This window comes from Colobus angolensis, unplaced genomic scaffold, assembly GCF_000951035.1.
Source record: "Colobus angolensis palliatus isolate OR3802 unplaced genomic scaffold, Cang.pa_1.0 Scaffold235, whole genome shotgun sequence".
Lineage (NCBI taxonomy): Eukaryota > Metazoa > Chordata > Mammalia > Primates > Cercopithecidae > Colobus > Colobus angolensis.
Genome location: NW_012115544.1, coordinates 1,298,457 through 1,319,622, shown reverse-complemented (window position 1 = coordinate 1,319,622; position 21,166 = coordinate 1,298,457). Strand labels below are relative to the sequence as shown.

General features: G+C 32.3%; 1 long non-coding RNA gene across 1 annotated transcript in view; it reads left to right on the top strand.

Annotated features, from left to right (window-relative positions):
- The window catches only part of LOC105513696, a 56,791-nt gene extending 42,409 nt beyond the window's left edge, over positions 1–14,382 (top strand). The window contains exons 2-3 of the long non-coding RNA XR_001002073.1: positions 13,177–13,246; positions 14,056–14,382. This is a non-coding gene — a long non-coding RNA (uncharacterized LOC105513696). The remainder of the gene's footprint in view (positions 1–13,176; positions 13,247–14,055) is intronic.
- Positions 14,383–21,166: the final 6,784 nt, after the last annotated feature.

The window sequence follows — 21,166 nt, the reverse complement described above, 5'->3', positions numbered from 1 at the left end:
ACATATGTAAACAGACTGCAAGGTGTCCAAGAAGATGTTAAGGAAATCAGATCATCTAAATAGCATAATAGCCTACAGGGTCTCAGAGGAAAGCATGTTATTTAATAATAAAAGGGTACGTTCATTATGATGCTTCCATTTGCCTACTGAAAGCAATATCAGCAGATATGCTGTATGACACCTCTTTCCCCCACTGTCACCGAGTTTTGAATAGTTACTAAAGTTGCTAGTAGTTATTAATAACCAATAGTAGTTAATGGTAAACTTAGATAATGTATTTCAAAAAAGAAATTTGCCTATGAGAAAAATGGCCTAAAAAATTAACATTTTATCATATGGTATTATTTAGCAGAATGTATTGAAAACTTAGTCACTCTATAGATACATAATCTATGTGGAATATAAAACCAAACAAATAAAAAATAAGAGGTTTAATTATTTATATTTAAAATAAGAGAGGAGACTCCCCCCTTTCCTATAACATTTATTTTATAATACTTACAGTTTTAAGTTATTCTTCTGTCTTTTTGAAATATATGGAAATATTTTTAAAAGTTAAATAAGCTTCTTGTCAGGTTTAAAACACAGAATATCTTTCTCCAGGTCTTGGGAATCTTCTCTTAGAAATGTAATCATCAAGAAAGGGGTAGTGCCCTTATTTCCCAGTTTTTTGTGAAGGAAGGAGCCTAACTCAGTGAGTGCTTCACTCCAAGTTATAAAATTCTCTCATGAGAAGGATGTGAAAAGTTGATTTATTTATTAATTTTGAATTAGCCAACTCATAAACACAGTTGGCCACTTTAATGACCTGTTGATTATAGAATGACTTTTATGTGTTAAATGGTGCTGTCGGGGCCTCTTATTTGAGCACTAGTCATTGTTTATCTTGAGAACACATATGCAATGGATTAGATCTGTTTCACTATACAAAATGATAATATTCATTCCTGTCTTTGCATTCCCTTAGCAGATTGTCTGTGATGAACATCACATCCTGTTTTGATACCTATTCAGTTATAAAAGTTGTTTTCTTTTACTTCTACATTTGCAGAGAAGTTTTCTAGGTTTGGAGTAACTTTTATTTTTAATTATATTTACCCAACAGCATATATGCCATAAAAAGGGAAAATTCAAATGTTTCTCATTTGATGTAGACATCTTAAGTGTTATATAGTGAATGTAATTTAAAACTGTACCTTATTTGTGTTTAATTCTTAGATCTTGCTCTTAGTAAAAGTGTTTTGCTGAAAAATACAAACGTTTTATATTACTTAAAATTGGGGCCTCCAACACTTCATAATAATTTTTTATGGAATTTAATGAATATTGCTAAAGCAGTTCATAAATTTCCTTTAAAAAGTCAGTTTTGATTTATAAAGGAAAATAACAATAGTTTCTTTTTTCTCCCTCAACTTGATTAGTGATATAACTTGTACTGTTTGATAGTTTAATTGTGATGTTAAAATGCTGATATTCTTTCCTGGGTCAAGACAGAAAGCAGTGAAGCATAGAAAGGGAGAGAAGTTTCCACAAGCCAGCTATGCTCTACTGCTCATTGCATTTGACATGCTTCATGATGAGTGAGGGATACACAAAGTACTATTAAGGGAGAATACCATCCCTCATGTCTTCTTGTGCCCAATTTCTGCCTCCAGAGAAAGAAGAAGTAAAAATTAAAAGGCAGAAATGAAATCTACAGGGAGACAGCACTGTGCTACACCCTGGGCCAGGTCAAGTTAAAGATCAACCCTTGACCTAATTGGCTCTGTTATCTATAGATTACAGACATTGTATAGAAATGCACTGTGAAAATCCCTATCTTGTTTTGTTCCTATCTAATTACTGGCGCATGCAGCCCCCAGTCATGTACTCCCTGCTTGCCCAATCAATCACGACCCTATCACATGCACCCCCTTAGAGTTGTGAGCCCTTAAAAGGGACAGGAATTGCTCACTTGGAGGGCTCAGCTCTTGAGACAGGAGTCTTGCCGATGCCCCCGGCCGAATAAACCCCTTCCTTCTTTAATTTGTTGTCTGAGGAATTTTGTCTGCGGCTCATCCTGCTACACTATATGCAACTTTACTGCAGCCAGACACAATTATATCAGTGAATATTTGAAATTATAGCTATTTACAAATAATTCACAAATTGACAATCACATGCACACAAATCTTTATAAAAACTGGAAAATTAACATGTATTAATATTTTTCCTAGCAATATTTGTCAAAAGGAAATTTTTCATTCTAATATTACTATTCCAATGTCTTTTTTCCTTCTCAAGCACATAATCTACTTTTCCTATTTTATATGATGAAAAAAGAAAATAAAGCAATTTGCTACTGAGTACTGTTTTTGCACATTAGACGAGAGTATTTTCTCTTTTGACATATTACTTAAAGGTTTGTCTTAATATTAAAATGAAAATTCTTGTTTTCTGGTCTAGAAAATCAAACAGATAAAATCAAGCAAAGAGACATGGAACATAGATACTAGTAGTAGATACTAATAGCAGATAATACAACTTTGAAAACTAAGATGAAAGTTAACTTTGCACTATACTCTTTCAAACATTAATGTTTATAATCTTCCAGTAAAAATATAGGAACTTTTAAGAAAATGACTTCTTTAATGTGACCTAAAATTAAAATTGCAATGCAATTCGGACACTATTATTTACAAAAATTATCAGGGTAACTCTAGCTAGATTTAATCTTTCATGCGTGTTCAGACATGGGGAACTGGAAAAGTAATTAGCTTAATTTTGAAACTATACACAGGTCTTGAATGAGGTGGTCTATCAACATACTAATCTAGTACAATGTTGTTCAACCGTGGAAACTTGAGGAGTTATTTAACCTCTTTGACATTCAAATTCCACAACTATTGTTATAAATTCTGAAGACTAATTCTACTTTTCATTCTTCATCTCACAATGTTTGCTTGTTTGTTCATTTATTCATTTTTATTCTTTTCTTTTTTCCCTGAATCAAATGAGATATTTCATGTAAAAACAACTTGTAAAATGTAAATCACTATATGGACATTGTTACATTTGCCCCCTTTTCAAGCTTCCTGGTGCATAAATCCCCAGTCTGTGCTTTCTTAGCAGGTATTTGAGATACTCAGTGCTCAGTAGTTCCAGAATGTTTCCAGGAGTTCAGTGGCTCTAAGAGTTTGACAGGAGACATGACTTAAGAAAGAGAAATTCAGAAGAGTCTGCACTTAATTAATGCTGAAAAAAACCTACTTCAAAGAAATGTCAATTCTCCTTTTTGGCTGTACAATTGAAAGTTATTTCTAGACTTCTTAATTTGTCTATTATTTCTTTTGTTTGAAAAATCTTTAGATTTGTTTAAACCCAAGGACAACACTCATATGCATGTGCTTGCACATTAGTACAAGGTAGGACATCACAGACATGAAACAGTAAAATTAAAATTAGAGACAGCACTCTCATCCACTCCACGAAATGGTTTTGTATTATTTTAATATATATATAGCAGAACAATATGGAGATACAACTGGCTATGTAAATCTTCAAATAAGTTTGAATAGAAACAATACTAAAGTGTCCATCCAAGTAAGTGTTGTTTACTGTGTTAGTTCAGGTTGCTATAACAAAGTAACATGAACTGGGTCATTTATAAAGAACAGTTATATATTTCTCACAGTTCTGGAGTCTGGGAAGTCCAAGATCAAGGCACTGGCAAATGCGCTATTGCCCTCTTTCTGGTTCATAGATGGTCATCTTTTGACTGTGTCCTCACATGGCAGAAGGGCAGAACTCTGATCTCTCCATCCCTTTATATAGAATTAATCCCATTCATGAAGGCTTCACTTTCTTGACCTCTAGTCAACTCCCACAGGCCCTATCTCCTAACACCATCACATTGGGGGTTGGAGTTTCAACATATAAATTTTGGAGGAACATAAATGCAGGCTATAGTACCGATAGACATGTGGAGTGATGAGAGCCCTGAGCAATCCTGCTGAAACCCCACCTTCAACAGTTGCCTCAGTAAAACTTAGAGTTTATGACATTTTTATTTGTGCAGATCTTAATCTTCTTAAGAAAGCATTGAGACAAATAATAGTAAGAATGCCAAAGGAAGTTAAAATATATATAAAAAAGCTTTATCTCAAAAAAGTACGAGATAAATGTAACAAAGAAATCGAAGACCACAAATTCATTGGCCATAAATTACTTTCTAATTATTTGCTTATTTTTCTTAAAGCAGGCAAGAGGAAACAGCAACACATAGCCACTTTTGGGATTATTATCATCAGAAAGAGAAAAAACATTGATTCCTTAGAGGATGTGAACTGTACCATGCATATCTCTTCTAAAAGCAATATGAACTTAAATCTTCACCTGAGGCTCTGTAAAGAGAGCACAGAGTGATACTTTTTTCTGCAGTGTTCATGCAGATAATGAAGTCACAGATTTCAAATGGCTGGACAATTTAACTTCTTTAGACAACAACCAAGTGTTGAATGCTAAAGTAAAGCTCAGTGAGCTTATGTCTGTGTGGTTTGGCTCTCAAGGACAGACAAAAGATCACCTAGAAGAGTGATTGTGTTAAATATCATCTAAAGCATTTAACACAGATAATTTCTCCAATTCAGTATATTTATGGGGACTGACAAATAACATAGAAAAGCGTATTCTCAGATGACGGGCTAGAGCACTGACTCTGAAATGCTGATGGAAGGTGCATTCAGATGCATTAAAATTCAGACAATGAACAGACATAATTAGAAATTTCTCTAGAGTTGATGGTCGCTTTAATTTAGACCATAGGTGGTTCAAAGTAGTTGCTAAAGATCATGAAGAAGTCAAGCTTTAAGCACATATTTCTTTTTTATATGTAAAATTAATCAGATTTTCATCATCAAATGACCAGTGAAGTCATTTTACTGTATGAATATTTCTTCTGGCTAACTCAAATTTCAAGATACATATTGTTTGTTATATTCTATGAATAATATAATCCTTCTCTATACCAGGCTTGTAATTCTTTTTTTTTCTTATATCACTAAATGTATAGTATTCATGTAGCTGTCAGACAAGAAATACTTAAAATATTGTTGTTTTATTAGCTATCATAAAGTATAAGTATCAGTTAAAAACAACTTACATCTAATTTATTGAATTAGATTACAGGTCCTGCCTACTCCCTAGACAATGAGGAAATGAAGTAACTTTAATAAACACAGAAATAACATGACCTGAAATTTAAAAGTGCCGCACTGTGGCAGGGTCTATTAAAATATCAGTTGTCCTTCTCCCTAGATTGTATTTCCCAACATCCCTTCCAGTTCAGTGTGGCCATGTAACTGAGTTATTTTCAAGTAGAGGTAAATGAGTGTAACCTATGAGACTTTTAGACAAATAAAACAACTTTCCACCCATGGTATTCTATGCTCTTTCCCTCTGCTACATGAAGGTTGATGAAAAGGAAATTCTACAGGAGACGTGTTGAAGGTGTATTGTCACTGACATTTTGCTATTGAATTAATACATAGAACAGAGCACTTCCTCCAGCCTGTACATTCCTTGATTTGAATACTTGATTGAGAATAAGTTTATAGTCTAGAAACATTACACATTGAGGGGTGTATTTGTTGGTAATGTTAGCCTGTTCTCGTCATTTAACTTTGTCCTACACAAGAGATCTTGCTTCTACTGAGAAACATACTTCTTTATATTTCTATGTATTTGTGAAAACTGGTCTCTAACATTGCATTTACACATGGATTAGTTTGACTGTAGCTTGTATTCTCCAAATTCTTTGAATTCATCTCTTATTCCACATCATGATCCAGCCACTCTGGTCTTCTTCCGGTTTCTCAAATACATCATACACATTTCTGCTTTAGAACTCGTGTACTTAATTTTTCTTTCTGCCATATTCCCCTTTCTTTCCTTCCTTCTATGCCTGACTCCTCATCTTTTAGGTGTTAGTTCAAATGCCATCATATCTGAGATCTTTCTTGGCTCACATGAATATAGAACATCTATTGTTTGACTCCCTCTGTTGCGTTATTGTGCTTATCATTATTAAAAATGAATGTTGCTGCTGTACTTTTCAGCCATATTTGTATGAGTGTGTATGTGTATTTGTTTCTCTCCCTGCTCCAAATCTAGTCTCTAATATGGCAAGAACTATGTCTTTTTTATTCAGCAACTTTTCTTCAGTGTCAAGGATAGATAATTCCAGGTACATATCAGGAGTTTGATAAATATGTTTCCAACTCAATATGAACACTGCTTTTTCAGATGGACCAATAGGTAAATAGTAATGGCAGTTTATTTTTGAGTATTATTGAGCAAGATAATTTATCTACCATAGAGCTGAATTACAAGGTTAGGTGAAGCAAATATTGACTGTGGTTAAAATTCCATAAAAGTTTTATGTGTACCTATTTAACATTTTATAAAAATTGAAATGAATCTATAGTGTTTTACATAAACCATAACCCCTAAGTTAATGAAGAGTTTACTGCTTCTGAAGAAAGTAATTAAGTAAATGTGAATTATTCATTGATTTTGTTACAAAATTCAATAAACTTTTAAATATAGTATTGTTAAATCAAGTTAATGGAGATATAAAAACCATGTTTAACTTATTTAAAAATTAAAATCATGAGGCTTTGTATTCAAACCTGATAAATTAAACATGTGCTAATTAGGAAAACATATAGAGCTGCATTCAATATATATTACATATTTTTGCATAAATGGTTTATAGAATGAATGAATGTGGAGTTGTGGAGCATGAAAAAACAAATCTGATTAATTTTTAATTGATGTCTGCATTCACTATATAGTATATTTTAGGTTATATTATTTACAAGACAAATACATTTTTAATTATAAGCATATTTTTAGAAAACCAATTAAGAAGACTGTATGTTAAGAATAAAAAATATGTATATTTGTATGTATATATAGTTTGGTTTTTTGTGTGCTTGTTTTTTGAGACAAGGTTTCACTCTGTTGCCCAGGCTGAAGTGCAGTGGCCTGATCACGGCTCACTGTAGCCTCAACTCCTGGGCTCAAGTGATCCTCCTACCCGAGCCTCCAAAGTAGCTAGAACCACAGGAGTGAGTGCATATGTTTCTGTATATTTGTATATTTTGTTGAGACGAGGTTTTGCCATGTTGCACAGGTTGGTCTTGAATTCCTGTGGCTTAAGTGATCCACCTGCCTTAGCCAGTCAAAGTGTTAGGATTACAGATGTGAGCCACTATGTCCAGCCAAAATATTTTTAAAAGATCAAAAAATGACCATATGTTTTAAAAAGTAAAGTAATAATTAAATGTTGTCATTTGAGATAGTTTTTTTTTTTTTTTCCAACAATACAGGAAATCAAGACACATACTACAATAGCACGGTTTATATGGGAGGATGATTTACCATCTCCCATCTTTACATCTACCTACGTATGTATACATTTCCTATTTATACATTTAAAACAATCAACTTCATATTTATATCTTCTCAAATTGAAATCAGTACTGGAAGAAAATGTAAGTAAAAAAACAGGTCTCTAACACCAAGGAAATTATAGATAATTTAATGAAACTAATGAATAAACAGATGAATCACAGATAAGCATGCATGATTAATAAAATAACATGGTATTTACATGTTATTGACAATATGAATAACATAGAACAATACATTTGTTCCCTTTGGATAAATGAAAAAAATATATGTAGAAAAATTGGTATGATCTTGTCAATAAAAATGTAGTATAAGTCTCTGAGAAAGAAAACTTCATCAGAGATATTTCTCCCTTTTAAAAGGAACAACACTTCAATTAAGAAAAGCTATTATGAAGCACATTTTTTGAACTTAGAAGTATTTTCTTTATTTAGGTAAATTATTTAACTTTCTTCTATGAGTTGAAAGGAGAATTTATTACTGAACAGAAAACCTTATTTCACTAATCAGTTTAAGAAATTTTCTTTATGAGATTAAACTTTTAAGCTCTTTGTCAAAAAAGATATAGTTTTCTATTTCTATTGCTGTTATTAGTTTCCATTCAATAGAAATAAATATGAACTCTGGTTGACTAGTTTTATTACAGAGATTGACTTGTCTAAATGGTAAATATTTATATTTTTATGAGTGTCAAGCTCGTAAAATGAATTTTAATAATTTGTGAACACCAAAAACCATAAAAATATAGTAAACAGTGACAGTTTATAAATATAAACACTGTTACTCATTTCAAATATGAGAGGACTTGAAATAATTTTTTTCTACATGTTAGTACTTTAAATTGAATTCATTTCCCACAGACATTATAAAAACTCCAAAATGATTTATGGCATTTAAAATAGCAGCCCCTCTCTTCTATTTCTTCTACATTGTTAAAAATAAAAGGTCTTAGGAGACTGAGGCAGGAGAACCACTTGAACCCCGAAGGTGGAGGTTGCAGTGAGCCGAGATCATGCCACTGCTCTCCAGTCTGGGTGACAGAGCAAGACTCTGTCTCAAAAAGTAAACAAAATAAAATAAAATAAAATAACAAAAGATCTTTGGGTGGTTTCAAAATCTCATTATAAATTGATTTTTGTTTCTGTGTTTAATTGTTTTCTAACAGCCCCTTTATGTTAAAAGCTAATAGTGTAGACTAATGGGAAAATAGGTACAATATCAAAAATCATTCCATATAGGAAGTTTTAAAAGGAGTATATTTAACATTCAATGGCTGTATGATAAGGGTGTATCTACTTCCGCTCTATTTTTTCTGAGTTCATGATATTATTAATTTACTTTTACTTCTTACAAACATCTTCAGTGAATGGAGTTGACAGCTATCTATAAACTAATAACAAATGGGATTGTCTATTAAAGAGTACGAAAAGAACCCATGTCATTAGTCTGGCCTCTCTATTCCCTTTCTTTCCATAGCCTCAGTAACACAAATATCACCAGTAGGTATTATAAAATATATATTTTCCCTAGTTTAAGTAATGACTGAAGGAATTTATTTTTGGTCTCAACTTTTTACATCTGATATTAATTCATTTCTGATTATCTAATTCCAAGTGGGTAAACAATCTACTCTTCTGCTTTTTTTTCTAGGTTCAGATGAACCTAGAAAATGATGTAGCTCAAGTGATCCCACCTTGAATGATGAATCTATTATTTTAAATGAATTTGACTCGCATTCATTCCTTCTTGTGAATAAAATGCACAGTACCAGTATGTCTCAGAATTGTGCCTCATATTATTTATTTATGTATTTATTTATTTATTTATTGAGACAGAGTCTCACTCTGTTGCCCTGGCTAGAGTGCAGTGGCGCCATCTTGGCTCACTGCAACTTCTGCCTCCTGGGTTCAAACGATTCTCCTGCTTCAGCCTCCCGAGTACCAGGGATTACAGGTGCATGACATCACAACCGGCTAGTTTTTGTATTTTTAGTAGAGAGGGGGGTTTCAGCATGTTGGCCAGGCTGGTCTGGAACTCCTGACCTCAGGTGATCCACTCGCCTTGGCCTCCCAAAGTGCTGGGTTTATAGGCGTGAGCTACCGCACACATCCTCATATCTTATTATTGACTCTATATTTGCCAGCCTTCCTTCATGTGCTTTGTTGGCTCGCTACATGGCTTTAATATCATCTTAACGTATACTAAGTACCATCACCCTACAGCCAAAGATAGCATACCTATCTATATGTTCCCAAAGTCTTGCAGGTAGGAACTGTATGCCTTACTCAGTAAAGGCTGTAATATGCCCCAGAAACTACTGAGCCATGGACTCTTTATATTTTCTGCTAGTCTCAGAATTACATTCATATACTGTGTGTTGCACAATGCTCATTGTAATGTGGTATTAACCCTTTGAGATAGCTCGTTGCTTTATGTGTAACTTCCTGTCACATATATGTATCTGAAAACTGACTAGAGAGTATGAGCACCATTGGACAATGCATTTATATACCACACTAAATATTTATTTTCAGAAGTGTTTGAGGATATTTTCCTTCAGCTCAAACTTGTGTGAAATTTGCATATCCTCAAAACTAACCTGTCCCAACTGTAAATGGCAAAGCTAAATCCTTGTCAAGCCAAAAGAAGGATGATAGGATTTGGGATAAAATCAAAATTGACACATTAATAATAAATAAGTTATTTCTAAAGCATGATTTATAAGATGTTTTATGTTTCTAAACATAACAAAAATTTACTTCTGTTCTTCAGTTGTTCTTTTACAATACACATGAAATTTTAAAGTGAAATCATTAAAAATAAGTAAACAAAACACTCTGTGAGATGCAATTAGTAAAATCTAAAAAAATAATTAATTAGGACAATGACATATAACAGCAAGACTTATAAATATGGCAAAAGTTATCTTTGATAGACCAGGTAATTTTTATATGATACGCACATCACTGGCTGTTGAGAAACAGATGTAAAGTACATGTATAGAAACACAATTTATTTTCTTTTTATGAATCTTATAGCTATATACCTTGTCAATTTTTCCTAGTAACGAACCTGCAAATTTGGGCGAGGGAGTTCTCTATGACAATCCATCATGATATCTTTGGAAACAGTGTGTTTTTATTACTTTTTTCAATCTCCCTAGAATTAATTTATTTTGAAAGTTTTAGTGTGCTTGTTAGAATTACCAAGACAATGTGAAAGATAAATTTTGATTGCAGAGATCCTTGCGTTATTCCTAATTTTAGAAGAATTTTTCCAACATTTCCTTATTGATTGATGTTATGTAGTAAGATATTTGCAGATAATCCTTATCACGACAAAGAAATTCTCTTTGTTTTTTAGTTTTTTAAGATGGTTTTTATATTATGAAGACATGTCAGACTTGAAGAACACTTATTCTGAATCCGTCTATCCTGTATTCTCTTCATTGTCTTCACTCCTTTAATGTACTGACGAGTTTTTTTATAGATTTTGTTTGTTCACCTCCCGTTGCCAATTCCCAGGATAAATCAACTTTTCATGTTGAATTACCATTTAATATACTGCTAGAGTTGGACATTAATAGTTTATGAAAAATATTGGGAGCTTTGTTGATGAAGAAATTCACTATACCTATCTGATAATATTCCCATCATCTTTTGGTATATAGGTGACATGGCTTCACTGAATGAGATAGAAGATATTTCTTTATAAATTACTTGAAAATATTTGGATACCATTAGAATGATATACTCTATGAAAGCCTTATAGACCTTTATATTGGCAATCACTGGGTCTGGTGTTTTTCTTGTAGTTTGATAAGAAATATTTTGATTATTTCAATTTTATAGGAGTATTCATATTTTTGTGATTCAGATGCAGGTTATATTTTTTCTAAGAATTCTGGTATTCCAGCAAAATCTTCAAGTTATTACTATAATAAAGTACTCTCATTTTAAAATGCAGTTATTTTTGCTTTAGCATTACTAATATTATTTTTACATGTTTTTTTTTTTCTTGATCAATCTGGCTAGAGATTTTTCTCTCTTATTTTATTTTTTTTCAAAGAACAAACTTTGCACTTATTGTTTTCCCCATGTTATGCTATTTTTTGCAATTTCACTGTTGTCTAATATTATCTGTACTATCTCCTTTATACATTTTCTTTCTGGGCTGAATATTTTCAGTGTCTTTAGGTTTATCATTCAGTATAATAATTATTTCTTTGAAAATAAAATATTAAAGTACAATAAATGTATTTTTTCTAGAAATTTAGTTCTTAATTAATATTTGTCTTTTTGTACCTAATAGTCCTTGTCAATTGGTGAATTTTGTGATAGTATTCTGTATTTTGTTTAAATTACATACAGAGTTGTATGTGCTGTATCTGTAGCTAGAGCTCCTGGGGAGTCTCAATATTATTTTCATTATTTTTTTCTATTTTATTCTTATTATTTATTTATTTATTTATTTATTTATTTAATCTTTTACTTTAAGTTGAGGGTACAAGTGCAGGTTTGTTACATAGGAAAATTTGTCTCATATGATTTTGTTGTACAGATTATTTAATCATCCAGTTATCAAGCCTAGTATCCATTAGTTATTTTTCCTGATCCTCTCCATCCTCCTACCTCCACCCTCCGAAACACTCCAGTGCATGTTGTTCCCCCTGTGTGTCCATGTGTTCTCATCATTTAGCTCTGGCAAGAAAGTGTGGCAATTCCTCAAACACCTAAAGACAGAAATAGCATTTAACCCAGCAATCCCATTACTGGGTATACACCCAGTAGAATATAAATTATTCAGCTTTAAAACACATGCACCTGTATGTTCATTGCAGCACTATTTATAATACCAAAGGCAGTGAATCAACCTAACTATCCATCAATAGTATTTTTATTAATTCTAAATCACAAGGATTTTGCTTTCTCATGTGTTTTGTCATATCAATTAGCCTGTATTAGTAAGTCTATATATTTATTCTTTTAAACCATAAACAAGTCATATTATGCACATGTTACAGTCTGTCAAGATCATCTTCAACTATGAATTTCTCTTGTGGAGTACTAAAGTTTTTGACATCTGGATTTTGATAAAAATGAACAGCAAGAGTAAGGGCTAAGGCATCTGAAGAATAACATCAGTTCCTTCATCTTATTTTGTTGTTTGTGGTAACTCATGAAATTTGCTCTTCATAAATTACCTCAAACTTTTCAGAGTTGATAGCAAAGCACTATTCCTCTAAGAAAGGCCAATAGGGGTCCTATATGTGAGTGTGTGAGGAGACTTAAATATAAGAGTGTTAATAAATGTCCAGAGTTATTATCTGAAACCATATGAATTATTAAATATCTATGTGATTTTCTACAATAACATATTAGAAAGAAGGCCAAATATTCACCTATTAACTTTATAACTTTTGTCAGTTTTATTTTTAGAAGAAAATAAATATTTATTTATATGCATCACATTTATTCTGCTATTTCATCTCTACTTGATTATTTACATATCTCAATTCACAATTCTTAGAAATATTTGGTATTTATTTATTTATTACTTATGAGGGTGACAGTCATGTCCCACTGGAGATACACAGTGAAATAAAACATTGTCCTCTCAGGCTCTCCTGGTGTGAAATTCTGACCTCAAACTATCTATTCAAATAGGCAACTGCTACAACTGGAATGACTAGATAAATGCGCAAGAGAATAAATCTTATTTCAGGTCAAAGAACAGAAAAAATATTTAAAGAAAATAAGAAAAGAACTAACCTTCATTGTATAGTTGCAAACAGGTGATATTTGTTGAGTGTGTGTGTGTGTGTGTGTGTGTGTGTGTAACTTCAGGATGAATAAGGCAGATGAAATATTTAAATGTAGACATGTTTAAAGAAAATAAGAAAAGAACTAACCTTCATTGTATAGTTGCAAACAGGTGATATTTGTTGAGTGTGTGTGTGTGTGTGTGTGTGTGTAACTTCAGGATGAATAAGGCAGATGAAATATTTAAATGTAGACATGTTGAAAGCCGATGTAATTTATTCCAGTGAAATAACAGATTGTTAATATAATGCAATTATTTCTTTCAGTAAAATATTTATTAAAATATATCATCTTCTAATATGATTACTGTATTTCCCCAAGGTTAACTCTGTATTGGAACATTTCAAAATATAACTTTGACTAATTTAATTGGAGCACAAGAACAGTGCGTGCACCTACATTAAATTGACATTAAATGGAAATAGCAAGAGCAATGCCTAATAGTATGTGCCTCTAATCCACTGAAGGCCTGACCCTAGTGGCCAAAAGCACTTCAATTAAGTTTCATTGCTCTTCATTACATTTTCTCAATATATGTGTCTGACGTGATTGTTTCTGCTCTCACAAGACACAGGAACTTTTGATAAGGGCTAGTGGTAACTTTGTTTTTTATGTAATTTAATTCTAATGGGAAATGTCTCTACAGTTTTTAGAATTCCACTATCCAGTGGTATTTTATCTTTCTCTTTGGGTTATTACTGCTTTCTAATCTTGCTTAGAATATGTAATTAATTTAATTGTTTTTTTTTCTCTCTATGCTCTATGTCCTTCTATAATACAGGATTGCACAGATTGCCTTTTTATGACAAAAACAGAGGAAGAAAAATGGCAGCAACCAAGATTATTATTATACTTAAATTGTTTCTCACACTTTATGAAGATCTTTTTGTAAAAGTATTAAGCAGTCCATTTAACAGAGAAGTATTTTTGTTTCACATGTATCAGAAAATGTGAGTCTTAATTAAAATAGATCCTGACGTCAAATGCTATTGATGAGCAGTTATTATTCTATATGTTATATTTTATATCAGTGTAATGGGATAGGAAGTTTTAAAAGACCTTATGTGTTTCTGCCAGATAGTGATACAGTGATAAAATATCAGCAGTTAAAAAAAAAACAGAATGAGTGGTTTATATGAATGATGACACTAAAAAGAAAAAAAAAATCAGACCCTCAGAACGAAGGTATATCTTGATAAGCAAAGCTGTTAGATGTTATGTGGCAATATCAGATGTCAGGAGACAGAAAGAAAATATTGGTTGCTTCCAAGGGATCTGATATAATGAACACAGTTGATCATGGTCCCTCGGTTATAGAATCAAGTTGATAAGACTCTACTAGTGAGTGGAAGTTAGGGGGATCAAGATTTTTTAAGAAAATCTTATGTATTATTTAGCAAACTATATGTAGAAGAAACTATCAGAGACATAGAAAATTACACAATATTTATAGGTAGACATGAAACTGAACAAAACTTCATGTAATTGTTGTTATATTTACTACTTAGTTTTTCACCAACTAATTTCTTTTAATATTTTATAAAATTATGTTTTTTAATTCATTTATATTGATATACATAGTTCTAGTTTAGCCACAACATTTCAGAGTGCATACATATAAAGTAAAATATAAAGAATGTAAAGAGGTAATAAATATAAATTCAGAATTGTAAATATCTCTGTGTGGAAGAAGAATACAATCAGTAAAAGTTTGTAGGAATGATTCAACTCTGTTTTAAGTTTTATTTGTTAATAGTGGAGACAGAGAATACTTTAGATTCTTTATTCATTTTATATTCCTGAAATAGCTCAAAATAAATTTAAGCTTTCTCCAAAATGTCTGTCAGTGTACTTTATAAATTAATGGCAATGCTATACATCATAGTCCATAAAGATAAGAATATATCATGAATATTATAAAGTAGAATTTGAGAAGGAACTGATATTAGAAGCGAGGTTGCTGCAGTATTGAGTATTATTTTTTCCTTCTATCGTGATCAGAGCCCAAATCTCTTTCCACAACAAAATGATCTTCAACTAAAATTTCACATTAATGGATCTTAAATAAGCATTAGTGTAGTATATAGACTTAATTCTTACACCAAAGCTTATTTCACAGTGTCTTATGGTTTTTTCAAGTGCACATATGTTTATTTGTGTAGTCCTTGCAAATCCAAGTGTTTAATGACTATATGTAGATAAGTGTGTGCATGTAAACATACATACTTCCACATTAAATTATATGTGTGTTTAATTTGTATCTCCTTCTAAAATATCCAACATTACCTATTGTTTTAACACAATTATCTTCAGTAAATAGAAACACAGAATAGAATGTCTTTATGTTTTATTGTCCCTGTGAAGACAATAGCATATGAGGTGGCTTTAATATTAGAATATAATACAATTTTTTTTACTTAGTTGGCAAATTGTAAAGACAATTTATTGTATGGGGGAAACAGCATTTAATCTTAATGAAATCAACGTGGAATTTCTTCTTCCATTATCCATGGCAGTTTGGAAAATTGTATTCAATTTTCTGGTTTTTATATTTTGAAGCTATGCAAGAAACACTTGAAACTATAACTTTGAAATTCCTTCATGGTGTGAGAATTTTATGGTCATTTATCACTAAAGATGATGGGAAATAAAAAGCATAGAGCTAATAGGAGGTATAAAGATATACTTAGAATATAGAATTGAGGTAGCATTTTTAATCATCTCTGCTATTCCTACTTATATCATTGTTGATTGAAATTCATGCACTTTATATGCAAAGCTACATTTTTTTGTTGTTAAAATCAAATAAATATACTGTCAAACTCCAACTTCCCAATTTAACATTTGCATGTTTTCTTGATTTTAAATTGCATGATTGAAGGAAACAGAAATGCTTTTATTTTGAAATTTGAGAAACACCATTTACATAAATTTTACATCTGCCAATTTGCAGTTATATAATCAGAGTAAATTAAGTCAATTAAGAGGTACACTATAAATAAGAGGCGCCTTTATTAAAACCTAGCCCAAATGGAAGAAACAATCATATATTAGTGTGAAAACCATAGAGAAAATAAATCCATCAGTCCAGGAACTACCTAAGTTAAACTTACTATATTATCAAAAATTTATTTTTCTCTCTTCATAACATTACAGGTATATGTGGGTACAATTTCTGAATGTTTAGAATTTTCAAAGTTTCTGGAAAAAAAATGCACTTAAGTGAAATCAGTAAGGAATTTACCATCTGTTTACAGAGCAGCCATATCAAGGCAAAGTGTTGCTCTGTGGTATATGTCCAAATCCCTAAATGAAATGCACAAGGCACACATGCTTGCAAACGTGGTTTAAAATAAGAATCCAGCCGGGTGCAGCGGCTCATGCCTGTAATTCCAGCACTTTGGGAGGCTGAGGTGGGTAGATCATCTGAGGTCAGGAGTTCGAGATCAACCTGGCCAACATAATGTAACCCCGTCTCTACGAAAAAAAAAAAAAAAAATTGCCAGGCTTGGTGGCGGGTGCCTGTAATTCCAGCTACCTGGTAGGCTGAGGCAGGAGAATTACTTAAATCCGGGAGGTGGAGGTTGCAATGAGCCGAGATCACACCACTGCACTCCAGGCTGGGCAACAAGAGTGAAACTCCATCTCAGAAGAAACAAAAACAAAACAAAACAAAACAAAAACAAAACAAAGTAAGAAGCCAATTAGTGTGCTCAACATCTCCAAACCTGGTCTGGATGCACATTACTTACAAATAAAGAAGCTGTGGTTTCAAAGACTTAAAAGTGATAATTAAGGGTAATAGCACATGTTCTTGTTAATAATAAGCATGTTAGATAACCACTGACAGCTTTTAAGGATCAAAACTCTTCAACGCATTAACTAGAGGTTGGATTTACAATATTTTTCCCTAATTTTAATATTTTATTAAAGTTACTCAGCCTCTGATTTATCTCTATCTAGTTATTGAAATGATTAAACTTACCTAAAGCACTGAGTTAATTGTATAAGCAAATATTGTAATCTCAATAAATGATTTCTATCATTTTGTATACTTCTTATTATTATATCATATGATATATTCTGGTTTACGTCATTCATATCATTTAGCAAAAGTAATCAACTATTAAAATTCAGTGAAATAGAAATCTGTGTCACGCACTCAGCTAAACTCATTTAAACCTTGAAATCGACCTGATGAAATACGCATTATTATTTTTCCCATCTCAAAGGAGAAGAAATTAAATTTTAGAGATTGTGAGTAAATTTTTCAGGGCCCTACAGTTAGTAAGCATTGAACCTGCAGTTAAATCCTGAATCTGACAGATCTTAAGTCTTCTTCTCAGAAGGGTTAAATATATTGCCACATAGGTAGAAAATCACTTCAGAAAGTAAGTCATTGAAAAGGTCAGTATTAAACTAATTATTATTTTTTAAGAGGAGCCCTCCCTTATCCAAAAGGGATAAGTTTTGTGACCCCGCAGTGGATACCTTAAACCACAGATAGTACTGAACCTAATTGTTGTCAACAGAAATATGTTTATTTTCATGTCTTCCACTCCTTCCATGCCTTTTCCTTCTTGGCTAGCAATTTATTATACACTTTGGCCATAACTTTTGCAGATTGAGGTGAATCAGCAAAAGTAACAAAAATTTATTTCTTCTTCTTCACAATTTCACAAATATGTTCTTACCATATATCATAGCAACCTTAGGATATGACCCATTTTACTTAATGGAAATCTTTTATGACTTGTCTTTGGTATATCTGAATTGTCAGCACCACTATGCATACACTTTTAGGATATTATTAAGTAAAATAAGAGTTACTTGAACATAAACACTGTGATACCATGTCAGTTGATCTAATAACTGAGTGACTAACATGTAGGTAGCAACTATACTGAGATTATGATAGAGAAAGGGAGGACTGACATTCCTGGAGGGATGAGTGAGATGGTGTGAGATTTCATAACACTACTTAGAATGGAGTGCAATAGAAAACTTACAAATTGTTTATTTCTGGAACTTTCCATTTAATATTTTTGGACTGCTGTTGGCCACAGGTAACCGAGGAAATAGAAAGCAAGTGTGTCTAGGTTTCAAAATTTCTACCAGGTGACATCTTCACTAAATGAGAGCTTAAAAATCTTGTCCACCTCTCCACCCCTTCCAATTTTCTCAGCTGTTAAGTTTACAACCGTACAAGTGAATCTCCTCAAGAGTCCAAAGTTAGTGCTAAACCCACGTGAGCTCAAAACTCAACTTTCACTTACCCTTTGGAATTTTCTGTCTTTCTTTAGAATCCTTAGCTCTGCATGCCACTGCAAATTCGACTTAGCTTTCCACTTCTGAGGTTCCTTAAAATAACAGAGAATTATGCTTATCCAGTGTTTACTTCTTCATATTAGACAAGAATCAAATTGACCTTCAAGTGTGATGGAATGAGCACAGTTTTATCACTGAGAGGTTTTAGTGTAAATATATACCTGGATCAAATTTTAATACAGTGCATCCAACTGAAATGAAAAGAAATTAAATATTTTATTAAAATATATCAACATTTGATTACACGTTCCCTTCCTCAATACTGTACTAAATGTTTCAGATTGTTAAAGATCAAAGTCAATTATATCATTATGTATTACATTTCCCTGAAATAAAAATACTTTTTAACATACAAGCATTTGAAAGAAATAAATTAATGCCATTCTGTTTGACATTATTCTTGTGTTTTCAATTTATATTTGGAAGTTTGAAAACAGAGAAATAAATTGTGTGGCTGCTTCACATTAGTGTGAAAACTCCTCTGACACTGTAAAAATAACAACAGCATTAAGTTACTTAAATAATTTGTGGTGCTTGAAGAAAGCTCATTAGCACCTTGTAAATTTTCACATAGCCTGTGTTATAACTTCATTTCCAGAGGAGTTATCATAGCACAAAAACAAATCTCATGTGCAATTAATAACTGAAAGATTCACTGAATGATTTTGAATAGAAGACGCTACATAATAAAGAATAAATTTTCAACTTAGCGTGTAGGGCTGAAACATTAATAAGAGTCACGCTAGTAGAAATTTTTCTTTTGTTTTTACTTACCCACCCACTTAGAAGATTAGTTCTATATCACAGATTCTACACTTTAGTAGATCATTCATTTTGTTGGAAAGTAATGTCAGGTAATTTTACAGTTTGAGATAATTTTTTTTTTCAAAAGTTCAATGCACTATTTTCCTGAAAATATGTTCTTTGTTAGCTTATTCTTCAATATAAACAATAAAAAAAAATACATTAGAATTCAATATGTGCCATCACATAGTATTCTGATCTAAAACTCAACAGATAAACAAACCTTCAGGAACAAGGGGGATCTTCATTTTCACTCATGTAATTGAGGCTTAGTCAACTTCTGCCGTGGAGATCAGGATCCACAGTTGCCACGAAGAGATGATGTGTGTCCAGTTCTAAAGAAGACCCTTAGGGATTACTAAAGAGAAAACAGAATTTATTCCTACTACAATTACCACTTTTCCACAAGAGTAGCTCTCCAGCTCTTATCCCCAAACTTTATGCAACAATGACTGGGGATAGAGAAAGTGTTGAGAGTTGCGAGTTGAGAGCCACTGATACAGTCTTTGTAAGATTTTTTGGAAACATACTGTAAAGGCTACTCACAGGCAGACAGGTGAGGGGCCCTCAGAAGAGTAATTCATGGAAAATAGAGGTATTGGGATCTCAGACCCGTGCTGAAAGCTAGCTGAACTGTAAAATCTTCAGGATTACCCTCCCATCACTTTCTCTGCTGAGACTTGCCTGGTGAGAGTAATCTTCAAGAAACATGTCCTGTTTATGGAGTTGGAGTGCATATGCGGAAAAAAGACCACCGACCTGTAATACATTTTAGTTCTAAAAGCACCATGTAATAAAATAAGCTCTGTGGGGTATACAAGTAAATATCGACTTGACCTCTGATTAAAATTTTATAAATAGAACTTAAAAATTATTAATCATGATTAAAAATGGAAGAAAAGTTAAGTAAAACACATATATATTATGCATTTTACATATGTAAATATGTATATATAATTAATATAATAAAATATGTTATTGAGTATATTATATATGTAAATAAATAAAGATATAAGTAATACATACACATGATTTCAAAGGCAAGCCATGCAGTTGAAGAAGATAGTTGGAACACACAAAAGCTGTAGAAGTTTGTTCTCAGAATATATTCTAAAAATATACAATTGAATTTTTTAGGAGTTCAATAGGAATAAATGAACACATTTTTAAGAGAGTTATATTTGCATAAACTGTTCCAGTTTTCACTAAAAGAGACAGAGTAAAAACAAAGTCACTTTCTGAGTGGACTGTAGGCTATACTCAGCTGAGGTATTTTCAATAAAGAATTCATAAATCGAGAGGGCAGAGACAAGAATCATGGAGAATCAGTCCAGGGTAAGTGTATGATAGAGTCTCAAACAAGAAAATTTTTCACTGGCCTGTCATAATTTCAAAAATATTGAGAAACAGTGATTTCTGTGTTCTTCCCAACAGACACCCTTCTTTGGAAAGGAATGTGTGTAGCAGTACCCTAGAACCGCCTCACTGTGTTAGCTGTGTACATGTAAATAGGAAACAAGTTGTTTCTTTAACTCACAGATCTTCAGAATGAGAGAAACTTCTTGAGAAGTTGCTCATAAAACTTAATTTGGATAATAAGTTATTATAATTTTAATAAGATGAGACATTTCACAGCCTGGGAGGAGGGTGAGTGTATTTTGCATGTGGGGGTAGCGGGAATCATTGGTGGCCAGAGGACACACTGTGCTAGCTGGCTGCTGAGACAGCCCCAAATGATTTCTGTTTCCAGGTATTCAGGG